The sequence below is a fragment of the Amblyomma mixtum genome, chromosome 5 (assembly GCF_055824585.1).
Source record: "Amblyomma mixtum isolate Tamu chromosome 5, ASM5582458v1, whole genome shotgun sequence".
Classification (NCBI taxonomy): Eukaryota; Metazoa; Arthropoda; class Arachnida; order Ixodida; family Ixodidae; genus Amblyomma; species Amblyomma mixtum.
This window is the reverse complement of record NC_143016.1, coordinates 26989598-27016114: the sequence shown is the minus strand read 5'-3', so window position 1 is coordinate 27016114 and position 26517 is coordinate 26989598. Positions and strand designations below refer to the sequence as shown.

Sequence of the window (26517 nt, the reverse complement as noted above, 5' to 3'; positions counted from 1 at the left end):
GTTGAGAATGACCGCTTCATGATAACTGAGATCATTACACATACTGCTTTCTAACTAATTCTTTCACCGCATAGCTCCCCTTTCTCGCGGCGCGGTTCACGTGGGTTACTCACCGCGGTGGTTCAGTGGTTACGGCGTTCGGTTGTTAGTACGAGGACGTGGGATGAAATCCAGGCTGCGGCTTCCGCTTCTCGAATAAGGTGAAATTCAAAATTCCCGTATGCCGCGGCAGTCGAATTTCGATGGAGGCGAAATTCGAGAGGCCCGTGTACTGTGCGATGTCAGCGCACGTTAAAGAACCCCGGTTGGTCGAAATTTCCGGAGCCCTTCACTACGGCGTTCTTCATAGCCTGAGTCGCTTTGGGACATTAAATCCCCACAAACCAAACCTTCGTCTTGTAGGTTTAATTTACTGTACCTCTGTATTGTATAATTTAAATTTTATACCTTTTTTGTTTGTATCGTGTGTTTGTACCTTTTACTGCATTTGTACTTGTATTTTGAAATGTTTAATTTTTCCTTGTTTCAGTTTGCATTTTTAGATTCTATTTCGCAATTATGTTGCAGCATATATGGTTCTTCACCAACCCAAATAAAATGTCGAGAATCCTAGAATCCTAGTGCATACCTTAAAATAAATGCGGAGCCCCCTCCTGCGCACATCGGCACATATCTCTCTCTTCCCCATTCACGCCCACCATTAATGGTTAGTGGTTTTTAGGAAATGAAATGACGCAATAACTGTCTCTCTTCTATGTGGACACCTCAACCGTGCCGTGAGTGAAGGGAGGAATGTGAGAGCAATAGCAGAAAGAGAAATAGGTGCCGTAGTGGGGGGCTCCGGAATAATTTGAACCACCTGGGGATCTAACGTGCGCTGACATCGCACAGAACACGGGTGCCTTCGGCTGAGTTGCCGAACGTTCTAACCACTGAGCCACTGTGGCACGTCTCCATCTCTACCCGCGGCTAGATGCCTACCGACAACGAAACAGATGCTGCGCCTTTCCTCTTCCTCAACAAGCTTTCATTTCCCTCTTCAAGCTGCCGGATGCAAAAGATATTAACAAAATTAACGACGGCAAACAATGCCATGCGTTTTGCGAGCAAAAAATGAAAAACGATAGCGAAAATAGTGTTATGCTGCACATAAGGAACCTGCGCGAGAAAGAAAGTAGAAAAACATGGTTAGAAGGTCCCAATGGCAGTCAAATGATGAAGTTACAAAACAACATCAGTGACAGCTGAGAACTGCGGTTAAGTGTGCTCAAAACTATAGATTTTGGTTGGGTGGCAGCCTGCTTGAACTGCGCTGCAGCAGACACGATCTCCAGCTTTTATTGTTGACGACATCGTCGTCATCTTTATCAGCCGCTGGACAAAGGCCTTTTCCATATGCCTCCAAAATTAACCCTCCACTGTCCCAGCTGCGGCCACCTTATCCCCTGTAAAATCCTTAATGTCATCCGTCCCCTGCTACGCCTGCCTTCTATTGGAATCAACTCCGTTGTCCTTTGCACTACATGCCCTGTCCATGCTCATTTCTTCTTGATTTCGGCTAGGATGGTGTGCGGGTTTTAACGAAGGCCACCGCGGTGGAGGCCTCCGGATTAATTAATTAGACCAGCTGGATTTCTTTAATGTACGTTAACATCGAGCAGCACACGGGCGTTTTTGAATTTTCTCTCAACGGAAATGCGGCTGCCTCAGTCGGAGTACTATTCGTTCTTCAGCTTTTATCTAGAGACAGTCCTGCAAGAGTCAGCACAGTTCAGTGAACACGATAATTCTGAGGACCGCTAGCAGTAAACTAAAATAAAATGCTTGACACATTCCTGTAAAGCTAATTGCGCGGTACGCATTTCAGTAGAGAGCTTTCGAATGAATTGCTCAACTCTAGGAGAAGAAGCAGTACAAAGTTGGATATTTGTTTCAGCGAGAGCTTTACGCTGTTTGCATTCTGCAAGCTGCGAAGGAAGCAGGCCTTTCTTTTCAAACCGCTGTACCTTGCGCGGACAAGAAAGCGAAGTAAAATGACTGCGCTCTGCCTCAATAAAATAGTGCAGTATTCTGCTAGCTATGTATTGCATCAGCCAATGAAGAGCTTAAGGCGTAAACCTGTTAGCCAGTAAAAAGTGCCCGCGACTGCCAAGTCATGTTATGCAATGACACGACATCTGAGGCACCGATTACGCACAGACTTCTGTGTGCGCCGCAATGAAATTTTTATTTACATGGGGGTCAGAAAAGCATAGAGGATCGCCTAAAAGATCTCGGACGCCAGCCGCTCGGGTTCCATTTTCGGGCCCCACTGACGCGCGATGGCAGCGCAGATTGATTGCGGCTTCATCTTTTTCATTACAGTGCGAGGAGCTTTGAGATTGGCTGACGCCAGCTCCATCTTCCACGAAGCTGCAATACATTACTGCGAACTATTATATAAAAGGTTGATGTTGACGATAGCCTTGCGTAATACTACTGGGAACTGGTTCGAGTATATAGTAGATGCGGCGGTCTTTATTTGAACTTCGAGCCGACATGTGCAGTAAGTGGTATTCGACGGGAAATGTACTATGAGAATGGACCCTGTTAGCCCCGTCTCCTTCTTGCACTGCGTCAAAAATTTCGCATGGAGGTGATTTACGGAGGACGCTGGCTAGGTTGCACAAGTCAGCTTGTGAGGGAAAGGGCTGCCGTTGCTCGTTTATGTTATTGCGGAAGGTTTTAGTGGAACTAAAGTTCTTGACGGTTATATAATTTGTAAGTGGGCTCAGGGGAGCTGTCGGTGCCAAGGTTGCAGCAAGGTCGATTAGAAGCGAAGCAGTTTCCCAGGAGTCCTGCTGGGTTAACCTGGCTGAAATTCGATTGTGCGGAGACATAAATATTGCAGTTGCAGGACACATTTAAAGAGTAGAGACTTTGCGCAGTGTCCCCTTTCGTTCCATCGCCTTCACTCGAGTATACAGCATTTGGGCCATGGACTGGGATGAAATAAAACTTGCCATCCGGCAACTATCGTCGCAGTTCTTATTTACCCAGGGCTGCAGTCTGACCCGCCGCTTCTAATGCTATTTCTACGCACGCAAAACTGGCCCACGAGCATGTTTTAGATCGCCCTGCAGTTTACAATGGAGACGCGCACACACAAGTGACAATGTAGAGCAAGCACATAACTTTATACACAGTCCACGTGTACGCCTGTCGCTCTTTCCCTGTAGTGCGATACACATGGCTGATGATAATGATTTGATGCTGACGGCGCTATAGGATAGCTTAGCCAAAGAGCGCTATGACTAAAATATGTTTTGGTCCCCGCGAGCTTGGGTAGAAGACCAATATTTTCTCGAGCAATCCGCCCAGAGAAGGCGAGTACGGAGACAGGAAAGAACAGAACGGTGCCAGAAACCACACACACACACACACACACACACACACACACACACACACACACACACACACACACACACACACACACACACACACACACACACACACACACACACACACACACACACACACACACACACACACACACACACACACACACACACACACACACACACACACACACACACACACACACACACACACACACACACACACACACACACACACACACACACACACACACACACACACACACACACACACACACACACACACACACACACACACACACACACACACACACACACACACACACACACACACACACACACACACACACACACACACACACACACACACACACACACACACACACACACACACACACACACACACACACACACACACACACACACACACACACACACACACACACACACACACACACACACACACACACACACACACACACACACACACACACACACACACACACACACACACACACACACACACACACACACACACACACACACACACACACACACACACACACACACACACACACACACACACACACACACACACACACACACACACACACACACACACACACACACACACACACACACACACACACACACACACACACACACACACACACACACACACACACACACACACACACACACACACACACACACACACACACACACACACACACACACACACACACACACACACACACACACACACACACACACACACACACACACACACACACACACACACACACACACACACACACACACACACACACACACACACACACACACACACACACACACACACACACACACACACACACACACACACACACACACACACACACACACACACACACACACACACACACACACACACACACACACACACACACACACACACACACACACACACACACACACACACACACACACACACACACACACACACACACACACACACACACACACACACACACACACACACACACACACACACACACACACACACACACACACACACACACACACACACACACACACACACACACACACACACACACACACACACACACACACACACACACACACACACACACACACACACACACACACACACACACACACACACACACACACACACACACACACACACACACACACACACACACACACACACACACACACACACACACACACACACACACACACACACACACACACACACACACACACACACACACACACACACACACACACACACACACACACACGCACGCACGCACGCACGCACGCACGCACGCACGCACGCACGCACGCACGCACGCACGCACGCACGCACGCACGCACGCACGCACGCACGCACGCACGCACGCACGCACGCACGCACGCACGCACGCACGCACGCACGCACGCACACACGCACGCACGCACGCACACGCACACGCACACGCACTCACGCACACACGCACACACGCACAAGACAAGAGAACGGGACAGAGCGCCTCAGTGAACATTACAATGAATTACCAACTAGCCCAGCAAGAAGTTGTCTTAAGCTACATGGCGCTCTGTCCTGTTCTCTTGTCTTGTGTGTGCGTGGGGTTTTTGGCGCCTTTATATTACAATGAATTACCAACTAGCCCAGCAAGATCAGATGTTCTCTTAAGCTACATGGCGCTCTGTCCTGTTCTCTTGTTTTGTGTGTGTGTGTGGTTTTTGGCGCCTTTATATTACAACGAATTACCAACTAACCCAGCAAGAAGTTCTCTTAACATAACGGTGTATTGAACTGGTTGGTTAACATATATTTTACTAATTCAGCGCAACAAAAATGAAAGAAAGACAGGAAAGAAGAGACGACACATGCGCTGACTGACAAATAGGGGTCAGCGTGGTCACTGTCAGTGTGGCTCCCTGTGTGGTATATTCTTTCCTGTTCTTCGCTTTTGTTGCTCTAAATCAGTAAGGTAGGGAAAAGCTAGTGCCCATTGGGAAACCGGCCGCTACCAGGCGGAACTGGGGAAAAGAACCCTAAATTACAACATTGTAAACAACGAACTAATTCTGTACTAAACGACTTGCTAAAATGTGGGCTACATTTTTTTCTTTATTACACATACAATGTCCTAAAACTATGGTACAAGAACAGGAAGAAACAAAACAGCAATGGTTCACAAGGGCATTGTAGTGGTCAGAGAACCGGCCGCCGTTTCCCAGCTGGATCACTTTTCCTTACTTATTGCCGAGAGATTTGCCACTAACCCTATAGTTCAACTCTCCAGCCTAATCTGGATTCGCAGAATGCATTCACTGCAGAGATATTTTTCCGCACTGCCTCGCATGTCAGTTTCGGAGTGTTATCTTCAAACATTTTTATGGCCTCTTCTCGGCGGAAATGTTTCGTGGAATCATTGTTCGTTTCATTAGGACGAGCTTACAGACCGGACGGCCCGCTTTTATATAGCGGTAATTTTTTCAAAGAATCAAAATTTTGCCTCGCAGAGTTGATCTCTAACTGCATTACTTTAATAGTGCAGAGTGGTCTGTTAGTACCAAATCTTGCCCCAGATTGGTGGAACGCGTTAACTAAAACTACCAAGAGTTTGACTGCCACTGCGAGGCTCCTTGCTTAGTCTAGCTGAATGGCGACCCACGCTAGCAACGGAACCAAGCTCTACCCAAGCTACTAGGGGGATCAGTTGGCGTTACCCGGTGTGACTGTGTGCTTATCAACGGACAGCAGTAGAGCATTAGAGTCTATTATTGCTGACTGGAATTGGCGAGCGGCTTGCTTCGCAAAGCCCATAAGCCATCCTCTCGGCGGTAATCTTTGCGGAAGACTGCACTCGCCGATCGCACCACGCGGACTTCTCTCTCTTTTTTTTTTTTTTTTTTACGTACGCATGCGACGAGCTGTCTTGACAAGCTGACCAGAGCGTGTGCTTGAAATGCTTGCTTCTAAGGCATCCATGAAGGGGTGCGTGACCCCGCTCGAGTTAGGTATTCTAGGCTGCTGCAAGCGGTGGCGTTGTTTCTTTATCGTGTTTAGCAATGAACTACAGTTTCGCGGCCTTCGCTAAATCTGATTTTGACTTTTGGCTACATCGTGCCAAAATACATGCGCTTTCGAAAAGTATGTAGGCAAAGCCATCCCTCCAGTGCACGTAACTAGTCGAAATAGCCTAACTTTGTCGAGCCACAGCGCCGAGGGTATACGCGTTTTCGAAATTCTAAAATCTGATATGAATATTACTAACGACCGGCTACAAGTCTCTAATTGCAATCAGGTTCCTGTTGGTAATAGTTTAAAAATTAACTATTAGATCTTGTTAATCAATTCGCTAGTTAACTTGACTCGCCTGTTTTTTGACGCCCGCCGACACTGGTATTACTATGCCGCAAAAAGCTTCTGTTTACCTCAAGAACCCTATTTTTAAAAATTAGTGGTCACCTTCCCTGAAACACCTAGTACATAGAACTAAGCAGGAATTAGTTTTAGAAACGAAAGCTGCGGTCAGCATCTGTTGTGCTCATCCAATTTCAAGTCGTTGTTGTTGCCGCTTTGTCAGCGCAGCGGCCTCTCAGCCTGTCTCCGTTGTTGTTGTTGTTGTCCTCAAGAAGATAATGGCGCGTACCCACTGCGGGGGAGTGGCCAAGACACAGGCGGCGACTGACAGGTATTTGACAGGTTGTTGCATTGCGCGGCGCTGTGTTTATGTTTCGTTCTCCTCGTCTTCTGCATTGTCCTCAATGTTACCGATCCCGCTGACGTGCCTCAATGGTTAGAGCACTCGGCTACTGAGCCGCAAAAAAATATTGTAAAATAGAGCAAATAAACGTTCTCCACCACCACCACCGGAGCACCCGGGTTCGAATCCCGGGTACTCCGTCCGCCCTTCGTGTTTCGCCTCCATCGAAACGCAAAGGGCTCCCGTGTGCTGTGCAACGTCAGTGCACGTTAAATATCCCCAGGTGGTCGAATTTTTTTTTTTCGAGAAATCTGCCATGAGGCATAAGTTGAGAAAAGGGGGAGTGGAATGTAGGTTACAGAAAGTGAAAAGAAGGAGTGTAGACCAGTATCGGCGAGGTAGTCGCATAGGCTGCTGGTGAAGTGATTGTCCATAGTCCACTTCACATAGCCCCCTTCGCGGTTCCACCACAGGCCGACCTCCCTGAGGAATGGTGGACAGGACGTGTCTTGGATAGGTGACGTGGACAGATGAGTGTCTTGTGTTTTGCGCTAACTTTTGTACGAAGAATAATGCACCGACTACCCCAGCATCAAGTGTTACTTGAGTCAGTACTTTTCTTGTATTTTGCTTCAATTGCTTCAACTAAAACTGTGGTGTTCTCGGTATTCTACTTTGTTGCCGCTGCCTGCCGGCCTGCCCTTCAAGCCCATTGCGGCTTTGGCAGGCCTATTGTTGCTGGGGCAATCTTGCGTTAATAAAGTTTATTATTAAATAATAAAATGCATTTCTAGCGGTGAGAAGTTATTTCTGAGAAAATATAGCTTAGTCAAGGCTGAGCTTCACACCTGCTATGAGGGAAGTAGAATTATCAGGACAGGCCTGCCTATACTAAGCTGGTCAGGCGTAGAACAAGGTTGAAGAAACTTGTACACGAGAGGAAAGGTACGTTACGCACAGCCTTTGTCAAAAGTTTGGAGCCCAGGGGGTTTTCTTTTGAGCCACACTGTGTCGTTCTTAATGGATCTCTAGCGCACCAAATTTTCTGGGCATGAGAAGATTTCTGGTACTGCCTCCTGCAATAGGTAGGACATCCGTGAATGCGCCTGGAGTCCCAGTATAAAGCTTGGAAGTGAACCTCCTGGGCTCTAAACTTTTGACAAAGACTGTACGTGTCTTGCTGATGATCTGGTGAGCAACTTGGCCCTCGATAGCAGACGCAAGCACAAAAGTATGACACGCCAAAGGAGGTCATTAAACTGTCCTCTAGGGCCTCTTCGTCATCTGTCGAATTTCGCCTCTAATTCCAGCAAACATATTAACGTCAGTGTCTCGGCTCATTACAGCGAGGTGTTCCCGCCAGCAACCTGCAGTTAAGTGGTTCTTCGCGTAATTTCTGAGAAGCGCCAGCTTCTTAGGAAATCGGGATGTTCTATATAAGGCCCGACGCACAGCACAGGTCTTGCTCCTTATTGGTTAAAGACCGTTGGCAACAAGAGGGCTACACTGGGTAGCGAGTGCTAAGCGCAGTATCTGTAATACTGGCATTTGAGCTGGCGTTGACCAAATAAAAGAAACAAAAAGGAAGTCTTGAGTAATAGTTACCACGCATAGTGTCGGTCCGCCTGCGTTGCCCGAGGGCTTGCGATGCCAAAACTCACTCGTCCCGACTTTCGATGTATACCGGTGCTTACCGTCGCGTCATCGTATGGGGGTTCGCATCTGCATATGGTATTTCTTGCTACATTTGACACCTTGCTGTACTCGCGTTTCGTGATCCACCTTTAAGCACGGAAGCACCATGCTCTCACAATTCGCCGCATCATTAGCAGCTGCCGCCGCAGAACGAATTTTGTACCCTATACAGGCGCAACTCGCCATACTTGAGCACCGAAAAGTGATCCTGCCCGATTCACAGAATGAATCCAGTGAGTCGAGGGAGCAGAGAAATCACTTAATGAAAAATGAAAAAGAATACAGAAGAAGCTGTTTCCATGGGTGCATTGGGCAGCGTAAAATGCACGCGCGGAATGCATGTTCTTGTAGTAGTACCAATGGATAGGCCCAGTATACGATCGCACCTTCTGCTGCATTGTGAAAGCGGGAATGCTCGGAAATAAATGAGTAGCTCTGGCTCCGGTTGACCAAATTGTCTGAAACGCCTCTAGTGCCATTGCTGAAGGGCAATCTCGAGAAATTGAAATTGAAATTTGGTTTTTGATGAAAGCAAGTGGCGCAGTTACTGTCTCACATATTTGGGTGTCCACCGAGATAGGTGGCACAGTTACTGCGCCAGTTCCTTTCTTCAAAAACCAGTTTTCAATTTTCATTTCCCAAGATTGTCATTCAGCAATGGCGCTTTCAGACGACCGGGACAGAGGCTTAAAGCTGAAATTCGCTAGGCACAAAATGGGTTTTCTGGGAAAGCTAATGCGACCCCTTCGTTTCAGAGCAAGCCCAACATACCTCAGAAGAAAGGTCGTGTGCATAACTTTTACGCAATGAGTGAATAACCGGGCAGATTAAAACATTGTTGGACAGTTAACTCAGCTAAGTATCCGTGGGCTGTGCGGTGCACGTTACAGAACCTCAGGGGGTCGAAGTACCTGCTTTGGCACGTGAAAACCAATTAATTATTAATTCTGTTTAATTAGAACATTGTATAACTAGTTGCTATGATGTGGTAGAGGCGAAAAAAAAACTTTAGCTTGATCTGCGCGCCGTAAGCCTGTTCATATTTATTGCCTGATTTTATGCAGTAGCAAGCCCTGCGTGACGGAGAAGCGAGTGCCGGCCGTAAAGGCTTCGATGCGGGGAGCTTTCACCGCCGTTATCTTCGAATACTGGCGCGGTGCCCGAACTTTCAGCGCTGCATATTTCATGATGCCGTTCTTTTTCTTTACGAATAGTGTCTTTCGGCGTCTCCAGAGGGCGTTACCGCCACGGGCATAGCATGCAAGGGTTTGTTTACACGCCAAAACATGGAGAGCTCGCCTCGTGGGGTGCTGGGGCGGAAAGCCGGTATATGCGCACGGGTCGGGCTTTTATCAATCTATTACAGCCTCGAAAAGAACGCAAAGAGGAGCCACTACTTCAACTGGGTACAATGCTGTGGGAAGGCCACAGTGCAGGAAGAACTCGCAAGAAAGGTAGACGCATATAATTTTTTTTTTTAACAAGTGCAGATCACTGCATTTCATCACTGTGTTTTCAAAATAACGAACCAAAATATTATTACGCCTGCAGCAGACAGTTCCTTGCAGGATGAAAAGTTGAAGTCTCAAATATTGCCGAGTACTCTTATTGCTGATGGGAATGACTTTGTAAATTAGCGACAGAAATTGAATCTTAAAAAATGGTGATCTCAACTCATTAGCGCAATAAAGGGTGTTGATTCGGGCCGGTTTATTGTTAAAAAAGAAAAAAAAAATCCGCGAACAGCGTTTTGAAGGAAGGCGCTCAAACGGAATTATATTTTTATGTGCGCCGTTTTTTTTTTTCGCTTTAGCATGTACACTATGGTTCAGCCAGTAATGCCTATTATTAATTTGCGTGCAGTCCATCAAGGTCTAATCCCCGATATCAGCATTGAGTGGGGAATTACGAAAGCTTCGGAGAGTGTTACGAAAGTCAGCCACGTTGGTGCAAGAGCAGGTTGGACGCGTTTCAAGATATCCTTGGTTGGGCGGGACAGAAAGATGAAAAGAGAAGGGTCAAGCTACTGCTGGATACGAGGGTAGCTGAAAGCGAAGTTTTGCACTGCTCTTTGAAAGCGTGTTCAAGTATCAGCGAAATGAACGGAGTGTTTGACTAGAGAATACGAAAACAGGGTGTAAAATGAACAATTCAAGTACTGCTGCTGTTAAAAACCCCTGGAAACACACTCCTTGTCCCGTTGCTCTGTTCCCATCAACAGCTAGCTCTCCAGCCGATGGATCTCTAGCGCTCCACCACAGGGTATTTGGTCCATTCTCTGGCCTCGCAAAGCACGACACTTCGCTCAAGCGCTAGACAATAGGGCAGCCACTGTACCCCCCACCCTCCCTTTCCTTTCCTTTCCTGTCAAGGTCATGTGTGGCCCGCCACCACGTCGCCTACACTCTTGACAACGCGTATCGTGGGCTGCCAGAAATAGAATTTTGCACTCACTGTCTTACTCTCCCTGACAGTGAAGATATATTGAGTTAAAAAAACAAAAAGACTGCGGCGGTCGGTTTTACTCCATAGATACTAAAGGCGATGACATATTTTACGGTCATGAGTGCATATGAAAAAAAAAAAAAGTGGCCTGCGCAGGGATCGAACCTACGACCTTCGCGTTATTAGCACGACGCTCTAACCGACTGAGCTAGCAGGCCAGGACGCTAGCACCGCTCTTACTGCTCGAAGCCAATCGTTCATGTCGTTCTCTTGCGCACGACGTTCGCAGGCGCGTTTGGCGTCGTAGCTCGGTGGGGCGATATGACGACGTGAAAGCGTGACAGCCTGAGATTACGGTGGCAGTAGCATATGAAGAAGTAGGAGGGGCGTTCATATAATATGACACGGGTTTCAGTGTATCCTGTTGAAGGGGTCAAAGTCATTTCTTCATGCGGACAACGGCCATGAGATGTTAATATGGACGTAGGTCTGGTACGAACAGTCAGTGTCGAAAAAAAAAAAATCAAAGAAGGACTTTATGTTGAGCCGCAGTGATTGGCCGAACTCTGAGTGCACTGCAAGTGCTACTCTGCTCAGGCTTCCGTAGCTTTCCGCACACCAGCAGCTAGCGCGCCAGAACAGAGGGGGAGCCGCGGAGACAAAGGAAGTGCACCGTCAGGGCAGAACCTTTCACGCACGCATCAAGAAAGAAATGGGAAGTGTTCGGTGTTCTCTCATGTCTTTCGCTGCTTGCGGAAATGACTTCTTTTTCGGAGCATTGCTTATTCCATTTTGTTTTCAATTTATAGCGTGCAGCACATCACGCTAACTTCTCGGTAACAAAGAGAAAACCATGCCTTTAGACCATGCATTTGGGTACGGCTTCAAGGACCGTCGCTCGCAGTATAACGGGCGCCGACGCAATCGATCCAGCCGGCAATAATCGTCGAAGCCCTGCAATCTACCTTCCACAGCATGCACGGGTGGTCAAAGAATCGAGAGCCGAGAGGTGAACATAGCTCGCTATGAAAACGCTTGCTATCTAGAAAACTATTTGTTTTGAAACAATCAGAAAAGAAAATGTACCGTTCGTTGGGAATCTGCGTTAGACGAACAACTGTTATGGCTGCTCGCTGAGTTGTGTTCTTTTATTCTTCCCTCTACCCTTACTTCCAATCTCACCAGTACATTCTTGTTAGCGAAAGCATACAGCACATTCCAATTTTGCCTCTGTGCATTGCTGACAAAATTATTCACAACGAAAAGTTGTGACTTAAAGGGACCATGCAAAGAATTAAAAGCCGCTTGTAAATGTCAGAAGTGATGCTCAGAAGCATTGACACCAAGTATGAGTCTTCGGAACTGAGCCGGCAATTTATTACGAATTTTTAAAAATCGTGTTTTTTAAAATTCGCGGGCCGTTTAGTGTCTTCGTAGGGAGCCTTTTTGGAACCAAAATCAGGAAAACAGACGTCACTAGTCCCATGACGTCGGCAGGCCACCACACGCTGTCATTCGCTCGAGCCGCGGCAGCTACGACGTCACGGGCACACTTCCGGTAGCGGTGAAAATCGTCTGCTCGAGCCGCCGCGCGCCCCCCTCGGGCAAGCGCGATCCAGGGCATTGCCTTCGCGCATATGTTTTCAATTTACCTCTGCCGCCTCTTTCTGTCGCGAGTTCGGGAGCCAAGAAAGCGCAGAGACCGGAGAGACGCTGCCGACGCACGCTGCTCCTCGGGAGTGGGACAACCGGAAGTCGTAAACCGAACGTCAGCGAATGACGTATTCATGGGCGGTGCCCAGTCCCGGAGCTGTTTTCTTTATTTTTTTTATGGTGCCCCGCACGTACGAGTTGAGGGGGGAGAGGAGGAGCGTGATTTTTAATCGCCTATAACTTCGTTGTTATTGATGCTAGCTCAAAAATTCTTGCGCTGGGGTGACGAGTGATGGATTGCCTATCTTTACGTAATCTCGATAAATTTATTTCATAGTCCCTTTAAGTGTACGGTGAGTCAAGAGGTTCATATAATTCTTAGATAAAGAAGTTCCGGTTGATGTCTTTTACGGTCTTTCGATGGTGCATTATTGCACTATATAAACAGTTGGAATAAAACTATATCTTTACATGATCATGCACTCGGTGTGGGAAGTGTTCGCACGAATATTCACGGGTTCGGGCGCGGTGCTCACGCATGCTCGCTGGCAAACAACTGCTGTTGATCGCACACCTCGCCTGATGAGCGACCACGGCTACAAAGAATTGGCAACCTTCCTCCACAGCCCTCCCACCACGCCTGCCACGCTTCCTCTCACGTAATCGCCGCTGCCACCTCACCGGAGATTAAGTGAAATGAACGCCAGGAACGACTACATTGCGCGAGCGGCAGCAAAGGAACGGGATCGCAGCGAGGGGTGTAGGGTAAGGGTTGGGGGGAGAGCACAAGCAGGAGGGGGAGGATTGACCCGTCCTTCTCTATTCATCACGGCTCCCTGCGTTGGGCCCGAACGTCCTTGAGCCGGCGTGCACAGCGAGAACACTAAACGCCGCCGTCGTCTTCCAATTTCTCCTTCTCCCCGTTCCAATCACCTCATCCTCATCTCCTGTTCTTTCCTTTGTTCCGACGACCCCCCGCCATTACCTGCCTCCTCTGTCTTCCACGAAGACGCAAGCAAACGCCCACGGAGGAACGCGCTGAGATGCCAGGACGATCGACCGCCAATTCTCGGGCCTGCCAGCGGGGCTGCTGCGACTAAAAACATGCAGCGTTGCAGAAGGTGGACAGCAGACGCCACGAAGTCACTCACCTCATTTTTACAGCTATCCGCTGGTTGGTAATGGTTCCTGACAAGTGGGGGCCATTGGCTCTGAGCGTTTTCGATATTTACAGTTGATAGGACTGCTAGCTCGACAGAATCTGTTGAGATTCCGCCCCTACCTCGCTGGCAACTTTAACTAACTTCCCCACCACTGCACGGTTTTTATCGAGGCAGTGTATGGGGGGAAGCGTGCGTGGCGGTGGCGTCTTCATTTTCGGCCGGACGGTCTGGATGATGTCCGTGTCCGGAGCTGCTGCCCTTCCCGTTTTTTTTTGTATTTAGGCATTTATTTTTTGTGTAGTTTAGTGTGAGGTGTGTTGCGGGGTACCAGGCCGTGAGGAGTGCATGGCTCCACCCAGGTGTGCAGACGACAGCGCTGCTGCGGGTTCGTGAGGCACGCAATATGAGGGAACACACTTTCTCACTTTCCTCGATTTTTTGCTTGGCTTTTCATTTGCTTTCTCCCCCCTTTTTTTTCGTAGTTGCGTCGAAGTTCCTGCTTCTCTGTTCCTGACCGTGAGAGGCTGTCAGCTTCTCGTGCGGGGCGTGGCCGCGCCGCTGCCTCCATGGAGACACGAAAAATCTGGCAGCTCATCCATGTTTCACCGTCATGGCCGCCCTGTCTGTTCTGTGTCACGCCTGAACCTCCTTCGTATTTATTTTTTTGTACGTGCGGCAAGCACTGCTTCAAGTTGCTCCCCATCCATATAGCCTAGATACTGCACCTTTTTGTTCGCAGCATTACATAATTTGTAGCTCTCGTGCGTCATTCTGAACATTATTTTTCCCTGATTCAAGGCACCGCTCAGACGCTCCGTTTGGTTACGCAAGGATGACGTATTTCGACATCTTCTTTTATGCTTTTTTTTTAGCTGTCAGTCAAATCGGTTGGATGATCAAGGTCGAGCTGGCTAAAATGAACTAAATAGAAATTTAGGCAACCGTTTAAGATCGCCTCTCTTTCATTCAGATGAAAGAGAGAGAGAGAGATCTGGAAGGATTCCGACGTTCAGGGTGGTCCGGCGTACGATGTTAGTGTATTTGTACTGTCTTGGCTTCTTTTTTCTGTTTGAGTTGTGTGTGGTTGGAGGCAGCTGCTTGCAACACCTTAAAGGTCTCGATGCGCGGTTGCCGCGATTCGAGCAGCGACTGTGCTGAAGGAAATGGTTATATTTGGCCCGATCTTTGTTCGTCGTTGTATACAATGGCATGCAGGCCTTGGTTCTTTTGTGTGGACTCCCCGCTTACCGCGCAAGGTCTCGCAACGGCTGCCAAGAACACGGCGATTACGCGTGCGAAGGTGGCAGAGACGAGCCCGGACGCAGAATCGGTTTGCTTCCAACAGATGAACCATTGTGGCACGATACATCGTTGCGCCGATCTCGAGCGATTACTTGAAAGCTAGGTTTTGAAATCATTACGAATATCAAGGCCGTCGATTGTGATGTCTCCGCGGCTTTGTTGTTGTTTGTTGACGGGCATTTAGCTTGAATTCTGATCGTTACACGAATTACTGAGGAGGGAAAGAGAAGGAACAATTGCGACCATTCATTTTATTCTTTTCAGCATCATGTACAGCGGCGTGGGAAGCACGCGGCTGGTTGCAGTATTTCACTGTTCTTGTATGAAGGAATCAGGGTACATTACTTTTCTGAGTGGCGGCGATCCAGAATAATGTATTTTTGTAACTAACCATTAAATATGGTGAGAACTACTCGGAAGAGATTTAAGGACTTCGAAGTTTTAGCAGCGCTTTCCGATTAGTGTTAAGCAATATTTCCTGTATGTGCCATTGGTAACTAGACTTGGTACGCCTTCTTTTGCGCTTCAGGTATACAGGGCGTTTCAGCTAACTTGTGCGTCATGATTCTAGCGAAGCGAAGTGCCAGCGTTCATCGCGGAATGATCGTTGTGACCATTGGCTTGTTATTCATCGCGGCCTCACGTAACTGAGTATCTTCAATTGGGAAGTGTCTGAATTCTTAGACCTTGCTTGCTTTATTTTAAGCTCGGGATAGGAACCAAAATGGGCAAAATGAGAAAATGGGCGTTTCGTAACGTCCGTCTGCAACTTTTACACTGAAGATTTCGCACTAATGTTAACGGAACAAAACCTTCGCATAGCTGTCATTGCTACTTAGAGATCAGGAGCATTTAAAATATAAGTAAACCGATCAAGGTGGTTGCCGACAACACTGCGCTAGTTGAATCTTTGTAGAATACGTTGTCGTTTTTTAAACCTTGGCACAACTTACCTGGAACAATGTGTATGTGTGCAATGTAAAATGCTGAACATTTTTTTAGAATACAACTTCTGAGGCCCCGCTCCGAGTGTTTCTCGAAGCAACAAAGTTAATTTCATATAGTTAATTTCTTAATTAATAAGCTTACTCCGAAGCTAGCTAGCTTTTTTGTGTTTTCTTTCGCGACCTTTCACAAATATGCGCACGTTTACTCTGGAGCGAGAAAGCGCACACGTAATTCTTTTGGAACCAACGACTTGGTCGTGGTACAAGTTTATGAAACTGCAGTTTTATAGTTCTCCTGATCCACCCGAGCACCAGTTGTGCCCCAGTGTTTCGTAGTAGCCCGTCTAGAGCTCCATTAACCGTCCCTGTCACTAAATTTTTCCTCATTAAAACCTCCTCCTTCTGGAAACAGTCATGCATAAAGTTGTCATCCTGTAACCTGGGCTACTTCGGCTTCTATCGGTTTCAATAAGCACTGACGCATTGGCATGCGTAGGACGGAATTTCGCTTTGCGCTAAATTATATTTAAAAAAAAATACAGAAACGTCCATTTTTTAGTAGCCCAGTGATATATATGCAATCTTGGACGTATGAGAAGCCGAATTATGCAAAAGACCCCCCGCCCCCCTGAACGAATCATGAGCGTAAAACTGTTCCTTTCAAAATATACCTCTCGCTTTCAGTGCGCCGCACACGACGCACACGAATGTGCCCGTTCGTGCCTTCATTATCGAATGAGTTCGTTTTCTTCTCTTTCACGCGTCGCACGCACTAACGATCCTCAATCTCGACGTCGTCTGTTTGCCGTATACGCACAGAGACTGGTACTATAGCGCCGGGAGGCAGCAGGTTTGCTCCGTGATTTCTTAGCTCGCCCTTCAGCGGTTCCCGGCGCATACAAGCGATCGATCGGCCGTCGCGAATAATCTCGCGGCTATTTTTGTGGCCCTGCGGCTGCAGCGGCGCGCCGACAAGATAGACAGCCGGACAGCTCGTCGCTTTTCCGGCTTTCCGAGAAGGCCCGTGATGGAAGACCGCACCGTTTATGAGAGCCGACTCGATATTAATTCATTCCTCGGCCGCTCGGCTCGCACCATCATACAAGCAGCAGTCTCGCTTGCGCGTGTTTCGCAATCTATGAACGGGCAGAAGCGATATGAAAGTGAACACTAAATTCGCACTCGAGAGGAGACTTTATTGTTCCTAGTACATCCCGCCTGAAAAGGGCTGCCCTGGTCATTCATTCAGTGGAAACTCAAACGAACGCAAAAAGTATGCATCTAACTCTCTCATACTTGGGGTGCAATTATTGGCTGCGTGCTAATAGTAAGGTGCTTCCTATAATGTGCCTTCAACATACACATAGCCTTAAAATATTGTCTGAACTTAAGAAGCCAAAGCCGAACCTAACCTATATACCCAACTCCATGTAACCGTCCAGTCAGCCAGACGAAGTGCCGACCGTGCACATTCCAGTGCTGAATACATGGTGTCATCGTGGGAGCCTTGTTGGCATGTCATCATGTGCTACGTTACTGAACACCTGATTGCACTACGGTGAAGCTGGCTTAACAATTATGAAAATAGTCTTTTCAGTCACCTGCGGTTTGTTAACATGCATCAAAATCTCACCCCACGGGGTATTAGTAAATGGTTTGGTTTGGTTTATGGGGTTTTAAAGTCCCAAAGCGATTCAGGCTATGAGAGACGCCGTAGTGGAGGGCTCCGGAAATTTGGACCACCTGGGGCTCTTTAACGTGCACTACTTAATGAATTTTTATGTGTCTTAACTTCACCGTCTGCCGTGGGGTGCTTAGCAGAGGGCAGCTTGTTAACTTCGTCGAAATGGCGTTCTGTGTCTGGAAACGGAACAAAAGTACACGGATGCTTTTTTTTTCATTTCTCTGCTATCGAAACATTGCCGCAGTGGACTGCGAATGCTTTAGCTACCGGACTATCACGTCGGCTGTGAAGGCCACAAACTCTGCAATGGTGGCTTCTTTTCAATGTGTTTCAATGCGGATTTTGTGACCAGAAAAATGCCCTGCACTCTGAGCGACTGCACAGAGTGGAGTCGTCTGCATGAAGTGTAGCTAAATTCCTTTCCTATTACTTTCAAGACAGTGTTGTTTTTTTTTTCATCGTTACGTGTGTGCATGGTCTCATAATTTCTTTCTTTCGCCAATCAGGGAGACCTATCCATTACTTGTTCTCGCGACGCGGTTAGTTTTGTTCGCGAAGCATCGCGCCCACACACGCGTAGCTATAAACTATATTGCATAAAGGTTTGTGACGGCTCCGCTTTAGTTGCCGGGAAACCTATGCGTTTTGCTTAAATGTTGCGCATCCGAAAGATGCGGCTTCCTGGAACAATGTCTGCCGACCGTGCAGCTCACCATCGCTGCCGCCGAGTGTTCTTTTCGCACACTTGTCATAAAGGCATAAGTTGGGTTGGCTGTACACTATAAAAAATCATGTCAGATGTATTCGTGCAGAAACCGGAGAAGGATCCTGCTCTGATTGTCGTCGCTCAGCCACTTGGAGAAAGCCTCCTCTCTTGTCGCTGTCAGTTCCACTTACTGCAAAATCCGTGTTCTCGAAGCACTTGTCCCTGCACAAGCCCACAGCAGGTGGCGAACATCCACCTCTGCCGCCGGTGTGGAACACCTCGGGCAGGTGGTGAGTCCTGCGTCTTCTTGTGAGCCCCATCGGCACGTGACCGACGGGGTAAGGGCCGTCCCAGCCCTTATCCTCCTAAGGGATACCTCCTCCAATCTCGTTAAGTTATGAGGGAGGGGGAAAGTACACGGTGGGATTAGGGCACGTATACCTTTTCTTAAAGATGATTCTAAGATAGGGAGAGCGGAGTGGGCATCAAGAGAAAGCCTGGTGGGGGATGCAATAGTGTATCTTTGCTTTCTTATTGGGTTCCTTCGTTTAGATCGTGGGCCCAAGTCCACTGGATAATGAACAGTTTACACTCGAAGTCTCCGCCCTTTTGCCTGCTTGTCGACCCTGCTACCTGAAAAAGCAAAGGTCCCTGAGTGCAATCCTGACCAGTGACTACTTTCTTCGAGTATCGCACCACATGTCACTCATATCTCCTTCTTTATTGCTCTCCAACCTACCAATGGGAACATGATTGCACATGATGTATTCGAAGCAAGATAGCAATATGTAGCGATGCTTCAGGATTCCAGCGCATAACTGCAGCCGTGCTTGGTATTGTAGCTGTACGGTTATCACGTTGTCAGTTCTGTCAAACCGGCTTACGCGCAGGTTCTCGCAGACACCGCCCTCTTTCTGAGCATTAAGCAACCTCTATTTGCGCTAAGCTGTGCCGGGACGTGTTCGTCGCGTCCTCCCCACAAAGCTGCTTGCACTCAAGGTCGACGCGCGACTCCGGAACGGTAGAGGCGTCCGTTCTGCCTGTGCCTGCGAGAGCCGCCTCCCTTCGCGTCCCATTCTTTGCCCCTTCCTTGCTTTAATCCGTGCATGGCAAGCCCGAGTACGCACTCTAGCCAGTGACGACAGCCAACTATCAGTCGCCCAAAGTCTTCATATGTGAATAGCTTTGTGAATTGGGTGCTGGAAGACTGACACCAGGCTTACCTTCCACAGCACTGCACGGTTTTGAGAAGAATTTCTCCTTCCATCGCTGTGCTCCATTAGGTCCTCCCGCTACCTAATGATGCCGCTTTTCTTCGTGGTTGCTAAACCCTGGGTGCGGCAGCTAGCGTACTTAAGCGTGCTCAGTCCAAACGGGATGTGTGCGTGAACGATGTTCCAGCAAATTCAGCTGAAGATTTTTTTCTCAATGATTTCAAACATGACTTGTAGCATTTTTAATCTACTTACTGGCCGCTTCCGTCGGTAGGGAATAACTGCTAAGAAAAGCGTTCCGCCATAAAGATCAATAACCGTGAAAGAAATGCATACATACATCGATGACAGAGGCGCACTGCGTCTGTGCCGTTTGTCTTCTTGCATTTCTTTTGTGGCGCATACTTCTCGTTGGCGCTTTCTTTATAACTTTTATTATCCACCTACACTTACAGAAAGAGCTGAAATATTCAATATTTAATATCTTAAATCCGTATTTACGACGTTCTCGCTCTATAGAAAAGCATAGGCATCTCTGCGGACTTTCGAACATGGACAGTGTAAGGAAAAAGATGAGTTAACGGACTCACCGTAAGTGCAGCTAGCTGACTTTTATTTGTGGCAATTAAAACACCGAATTAACACGTGCTAATTTCATCCACTTGAGAGCTTCAAGATCTGGCACCGCGTCAAACAAGCTGCACCTACATGCGCTACGCTAGCACAGATGCGCCATCAGCAACTTGGAATGCGAGGTCGCCTTACGGGAAGACCCGGCACACACACCGGCTACCACCTGCTGGGCCGGAATAAACACCACTTTCTCTCTCCATAGCGCCGGGATCGCTGCCAAGGCCCGTGTTCGCTGTTCTCGAATGTCCTGGTCGTTGCGCGCATCATCTCAGCATCTCCATTGCTACCTGAATGAACGGGCATGCCTACGATAATTATTGGATGCGGGAAGCATTCATTATTCCTGGAATGTTGCAGGCGCAAACAAAATGTTCCTTGTGTTACACCACCTTGTGAAAGGCGAAGTTTTATATATACATATGCACTGCCCGGAAGACTTTGCGTCGAGGTCGTTATGCGGCCTGTTTACATCCTTGTAGATTATTTCGACTCTTATATTACGCATGTACAAAGAACTTGAATTACCAGGAGTTTTATTCACGGCGAAATGGGTCTCGATACTTCTCGCGAAGTTTGACTCAGCGAGGTATTAGCAGGTCAGGGCCACATTTAAAAATTGGCGGCTTCGAGACGTCAGCTTGAGTGAGACTCTCTACACACATCACACCTGGCCTCCTTTACAAGCACAAAGCAAGAAAAGCAGCTGAAGGTATATAAAACCAATATATTTGCACGCCTCTTACTGACAATTTACTGGTACTTTGGGCTCGGCTTATCCAGCGTTTTACTTCTACACGTACAGTTCCTATTAATATTTACGGAGACGGCTGATATTCATTCAGTCATGATGACTCACCAAGTGCGGGTGAGAAACCATGCATACCTTTGAGATCCGCTTTGTGCTAGTCTGTACTGGCATGTTATATTTTTTCAAGTAAGTTCAAGTACACTTTTTGACTGTGTCACAACACGACGAGGCATTTTCATACGCAGACTACGTACTTCCAGATATACTTCACAGCAGTGTCTCGCAGTTCAGAGAAAGCTGCATTTCGGGCCTTGGCAATCGTCAGCTGAGAGAATCCTCTTAAATCAGGGCCTCATCTCGCCCTTGTCTAAAGCTTGCGCAGGTAAAGGCCTAAGACCTCACGAGAAGCGGTGCGGCACGGACAGTGGATCTCAGTACGAATTACGGAATCAAACTTCAAATGGTTTTAAATGCATGTCATTATATCATTGCCCACCACCTGTCCAGCTTCCCTAGCGCTGCATGAAATCAGTTGAGTAGAATAACAAGTTTTCATTTCTTGAATGCAATTATTCTTCTTAGTTTTGGTTTTTACCCAAGCGGAGTTATTCCATAGTGCCTATTGTGCACCAAATCCCTCCTGTCTCGTTCGTATGAGAATGAAATAGCTTAGACACCATGATCATCACCCTGACTACGCCCCCTGCAGGGCAAAGGCCTCTCCCGTGTCTCTCCAATGAACCCTGTCCCTTGCCAGTTGTAGCCACCGTATTCCCGCAAACTTCTTAATCTCATCCGCCCACCTAACTATCTGCCGCCCCCTGCTACGCTTGCCTTCTCTTGCAATCCACTCCGTTACTCTTAAGGACCACCGGCTATCTTGCCTTCGCATTACATGCCCTGCCCAAGCCCATTTCATTTCTTCCTCTTGATTTCGACTATACATGGTCTGTTCTGAAAGTAGTAGGGCTCATTTTTTAAAACAAACTCTATTCAAGAGAATAGTACAAACGATTATAATTTTTCAAGGTAGCACCCTTCCGCACCTACACGCTGCTGCCATTGAGTTTCACAGTTTTCGTACGCCTCCAGGAACGCCTGAACCGGAATGCTGTTTAACTCCATCGACACGGCCTGTTGAACCACCTCTACCGATCCGTGATGTTTCCCCTTGAGCGTTGATTTTATTCTCGGGAATAGAAAAAAGTCTGGCGGGGCCAAGTCGAGACTGTAGGGGGGCTGAGGCAGCGTTGCCGCCTTGTGCTGGGCAAAAAATCGGGGTCCTCATTCACATGATGAAGAAGATCCTACCGGTTGGCCTTTTCCTCCTCTGACAACACTCCCGGCACCAACTTCGCGCACGCTTTCCTCATGGATAAGTTTTCTGCCACGATCTCAAAAACTTGGGTTTGAGGAATGCTCAAGTCATCAGCAATCATTCTGATACTCATTCTACGATCACTGTTAAGTAAATGTTTCACTCGCGACACATTTTCATTGGTCTTGCTGGTCGAAGGGCGTCTGGAGCGGTCGTCTTCCTCCACTCTTTCCTTACCTTCTCGAAACACCTTGTGCCACTCAAAAAACACCTGATCTACCCATGGAAGCGTCACCATAGGCCTCCTTAATCATGTTGTGAGTCTCTTTGCCCGTTTTACCAAGATTTACTCAAAATTTGATCGCGTATCGCTGATCCTGTAAACGCTCGATGATTATGCGTGACGAGACGTTTCGACAGGGGTTCACAGTTCAAGCGACCTCCTCTCTTCAACGGCCGAGAGCCGACTGCCGATTTTCCCCAGCATTCCCAATATCCCCCTTCAACGATCCTGCACGCGCAGACCACCTCTCGTCCGCCCGTTCGCCCAGGAAAAAACCAGTCCTACTACTTTCAGAACAGACCCTGTAGGATGTCATTAACCTGCGTTTGTTCCCTCACCCGCTCTGCCCGCTTCAGCAGGTCCCTCACCATTACATCTAACATTTTTCTTTCCATCGTTCACTGCGTCGTCCTTAACATAAGTTTAACCCTTTTCGCTGAACACGCATTCGTGCAATTTGGGTAATAATCTATCGCCGTGGAATTGCCTCCTCCTTCGGTTAGGGTCATGCCGTTAGGTTAATAAAAGTTTAACGGGTAGAAATTCTTGCTCGCATTCGCGTCCTCGATGCGAACCTTTTCACTGAAGACGTATTCATGCGATTTGGGTAGCACAATATCGCTGCAGAATTGCCTCCTTCTTCGGTTAGCGTCATGCTGTCAGGTTAACACAAGTTTAACGGGTCGAAACTCTTGCTCGCATTCACGCTCTCGATGAGGCTTTCATTTGCGACAGCGTGCGTGGATAATAATATGGCTCAGGGCGGTAATCACGGCTGCTTAGTCTGAAGGCAAACTGCTCAGGTTTGTTAGCAGCCTCATCAGCTTGCTTGCTTTGCTTTTCTTTGTATTTTTGTCCTGGGCTATATCTGCTTGCCGGTGCTCCTCAAATAAGATTTTCCGCCGCTTTGTTACCATCTCCTCCTGTTTCTCAATCGCAGTTTTTTTATTTTTTATTTTCTCTTTGTCTGTCTGCTTCTTGTGACCTAGCCACGCCAGCATGACCGTTTTTCTTCTGCGCCAAGCTGCTTCGCTTTCTTCGCTGTCACCATCTAGAAAAGCAGAAGGATGGCAAGTCTTTTTGTTTTGCGATACGAAGCTTCGCCGCGCTTTCCTTAGGGCCAGTTGATTGGCTTGTTTGTCGCCCTTAGTTCCTTTCTCCTTCGTGTTCCTATCCCCATTTCATTAACGCTAGGGCCTCGTAATTGATCATGCCGCGAGCCATTTCTTTACTTGTCTCAGCTCTAGCTGAAAATCGCTTCTGGGCGTCAGCCGTCGCGTTTGCGTCATTCTCTTATCTCGACGTTGGATGAATATCGAATGCTGATCCTCGCGAACCGTGGGCGGGCACTTAATTACTCAAAGAGCGGCGTCTTGCCTTTATGCCTGGACGAAGAAGTTGCGGGGCGCAAACGAAAGCGAAAAACCCGAGCATGCGAAAGTTGCGAAAGTTTTTATTGATTTCAGGCATGCACACCAGAAAAAAACAGCCTCAAGCATAAGATTGTCGTGCGCCTCTGTGTTCCTCTTAACTCATGAATCGATTTGGGTTTCTAATTTGCGCTGCCGGCACAATACAACCAATCAAAGTCGAACATTTTTAAAGCGATAGCAAGAAGCCTCATCTGAAAGGAAATGTCTCTTCGGTCATAAAACTCGCCCATTGGCTGGAGAGAAATGACGTCACTAGACCAGAAGTGACGTCACTTCCGATGTAGGCATCAACAACTTCTAAAGCTATCGCGTTGCAACACACAACGTAATCAAGTGTCGCTGTGAATTTTATTGGTTGCACGCAATGTTGACACAGGGGCAAGTAGAAAGATGCTCCAAGTACTAGTTACCCGCCGGTGGAATTTCAACGTGGTGGAAATTGTTGAGGACTGTAATGATGCGTCGGATTCACCTGATGCAAGTCTGATCTTAAGCACGACTCAAAAAAAGCTCTTCATGGGACGAGCAACGCATCCTGAGCGGCAGCTGTGGTTAGTCGGCTGGTCGACGGCTGGTAATCTTTTGAACGAGCGTGTCATTTGTCCTCTCACCAGTCTCCGTGTAGGTTTGATTTAAGAAGAAAACACCTCCTCTTGCAAATGGCTCAGGTATTAGGACAAAGGATCCTACAGACATCACCTAAGACTTGTTAGTCATCGCAACTCTGGTTCCCTTGTTTAGTGGTGCGGCTACCGCAGGTGTCCGAAAACTAAAGCCAGCCAGGAGTAATTCAAGCTTCTGTCCCCGTGTGTGAAGAAACGGGGCTTCTCGCATCCGCTGCAAGTGGGGATAGCCGCGTTTGCCGCACGTACAGCCATGAAAGGAAATGCGACCGGGCTCAGCGGCTGGTAACACGCATCTCGGTATCCCTATACGTCTTTAGTATCGGCTTAGACAGCGGCTCCGGGTGATAGCAGATCGCTTGGGGAAATGGCGTAAGAGTGGCAGTTTCGCGTTCTTAGCAAGCTCGCCGTAATAGTGCGCCGATACGAATCGGTCTCAATACGAAGCGGTCGCTGAGCCCGTTTTTCCGCTAGTGTGGTCCTTTCACTTCTTTCGCTTCGTCGATTCTCCTCTGCGCATAAGCGTTCTGAATTGAATATGAAAGGTGCAGTTTGGCAGCTACGCAATCTCACCAATCTCATGAGCGCGTACGGAAGCGGCGTAGCGCAAGTGCGGCCCACCCAGACGTCGCGCATTTTTAAAGAGCCGCTTATCCGAGCGTCCCGTTGTTTGGAAGAGCGGCTCCCGCTCTCTTGACACTGGGGAGCGGCACCCGCGTTGTGCCTGCATGTACACTAGCGCCGCCGGCCGTTCGCGAAATAAATGATCGTGGAGCAAGAACTGAAGTGTTGCACTGGCTTCGGTGTTCCTGAAACAAGCCAGTGTTTTGGCCGGTAAAGATAAAGCGCGATTATTGGAGATGTGATTACAGCGAGACGAAGTGAGCCCGCGTAATGCCGATATGCAACGATGGTGCTTCAGGCTTAACCTATGGCGCGCCTCTGCCCGACGAACTTCCTGGTGGAGAGGGACACCACGGGAACCGTGTTGGCACTGATCGCCGATATCTGCTCTTCTGCCGCAGGTTGTCACGGCGTGCGCTACCACTCCCTATGCCCTATGCCCTTGCCTTCGCATTCGCGTTCCTAAGCTGCGGCGATTGATTGTCTCTGCGGTGTACCGTAAACAGCCCACGGACTGCTGGCAATCCCAGGGGCTGGGGTTGAGGTTGGCGTAAGCTTCAGGCAGGACTAAGCTGTGCAGCGGTACGTGTAACAGGACTGCTGAGAGTCCATCTCGAGGGCGCGTGTAGGAGCGATAACTGGCTCTTGAATGCGATTAACAGCGACGTGCGTGAAGCGCGCACAGCATGACTGCAAAGAAGCGTAAGCACAGTACCATCGCGTCGTGAGAAGCCATCACACTTTAGTTTGGCGAACAAGCACTGATAGCTTTTACGGAAGAGGCAGCGTAAAATGAATTTCACATATACCAACACATATGCACAGAAAGTCACCTTGATTAAGAGTGCTAGATTTTTGTTTAACTTCGCAGCACGCTTAAAGAAGAGATAAACAGATAATGCGTGAATAGGAAAACTACGAAA

At 48.1% G+C, this 26517-nt stretch overlaps 1 non-coding gene and 1 pseudogene across 2 annotated transcripts in view; both read right to left on the bottom strand.

Moving 5' to 3' along the window:
* Positions 1 to 26517, bottom strand: part of LOC149341575 (septin-7 pseudogene) — a 125279-nt pseudogene that overhangs the window by 2659 nt on the left and 96103 nt on the right. The window lies entirely within an intron of this gene.
* Positions 11408 to 11481, bottom strand: TRNAI-AAU (transfer RNA isoleucine (anticodon AAU)). Its single transcript has one exon. It is a non-coding gene; the product is annotated as a tRNA-Ile (tRNA).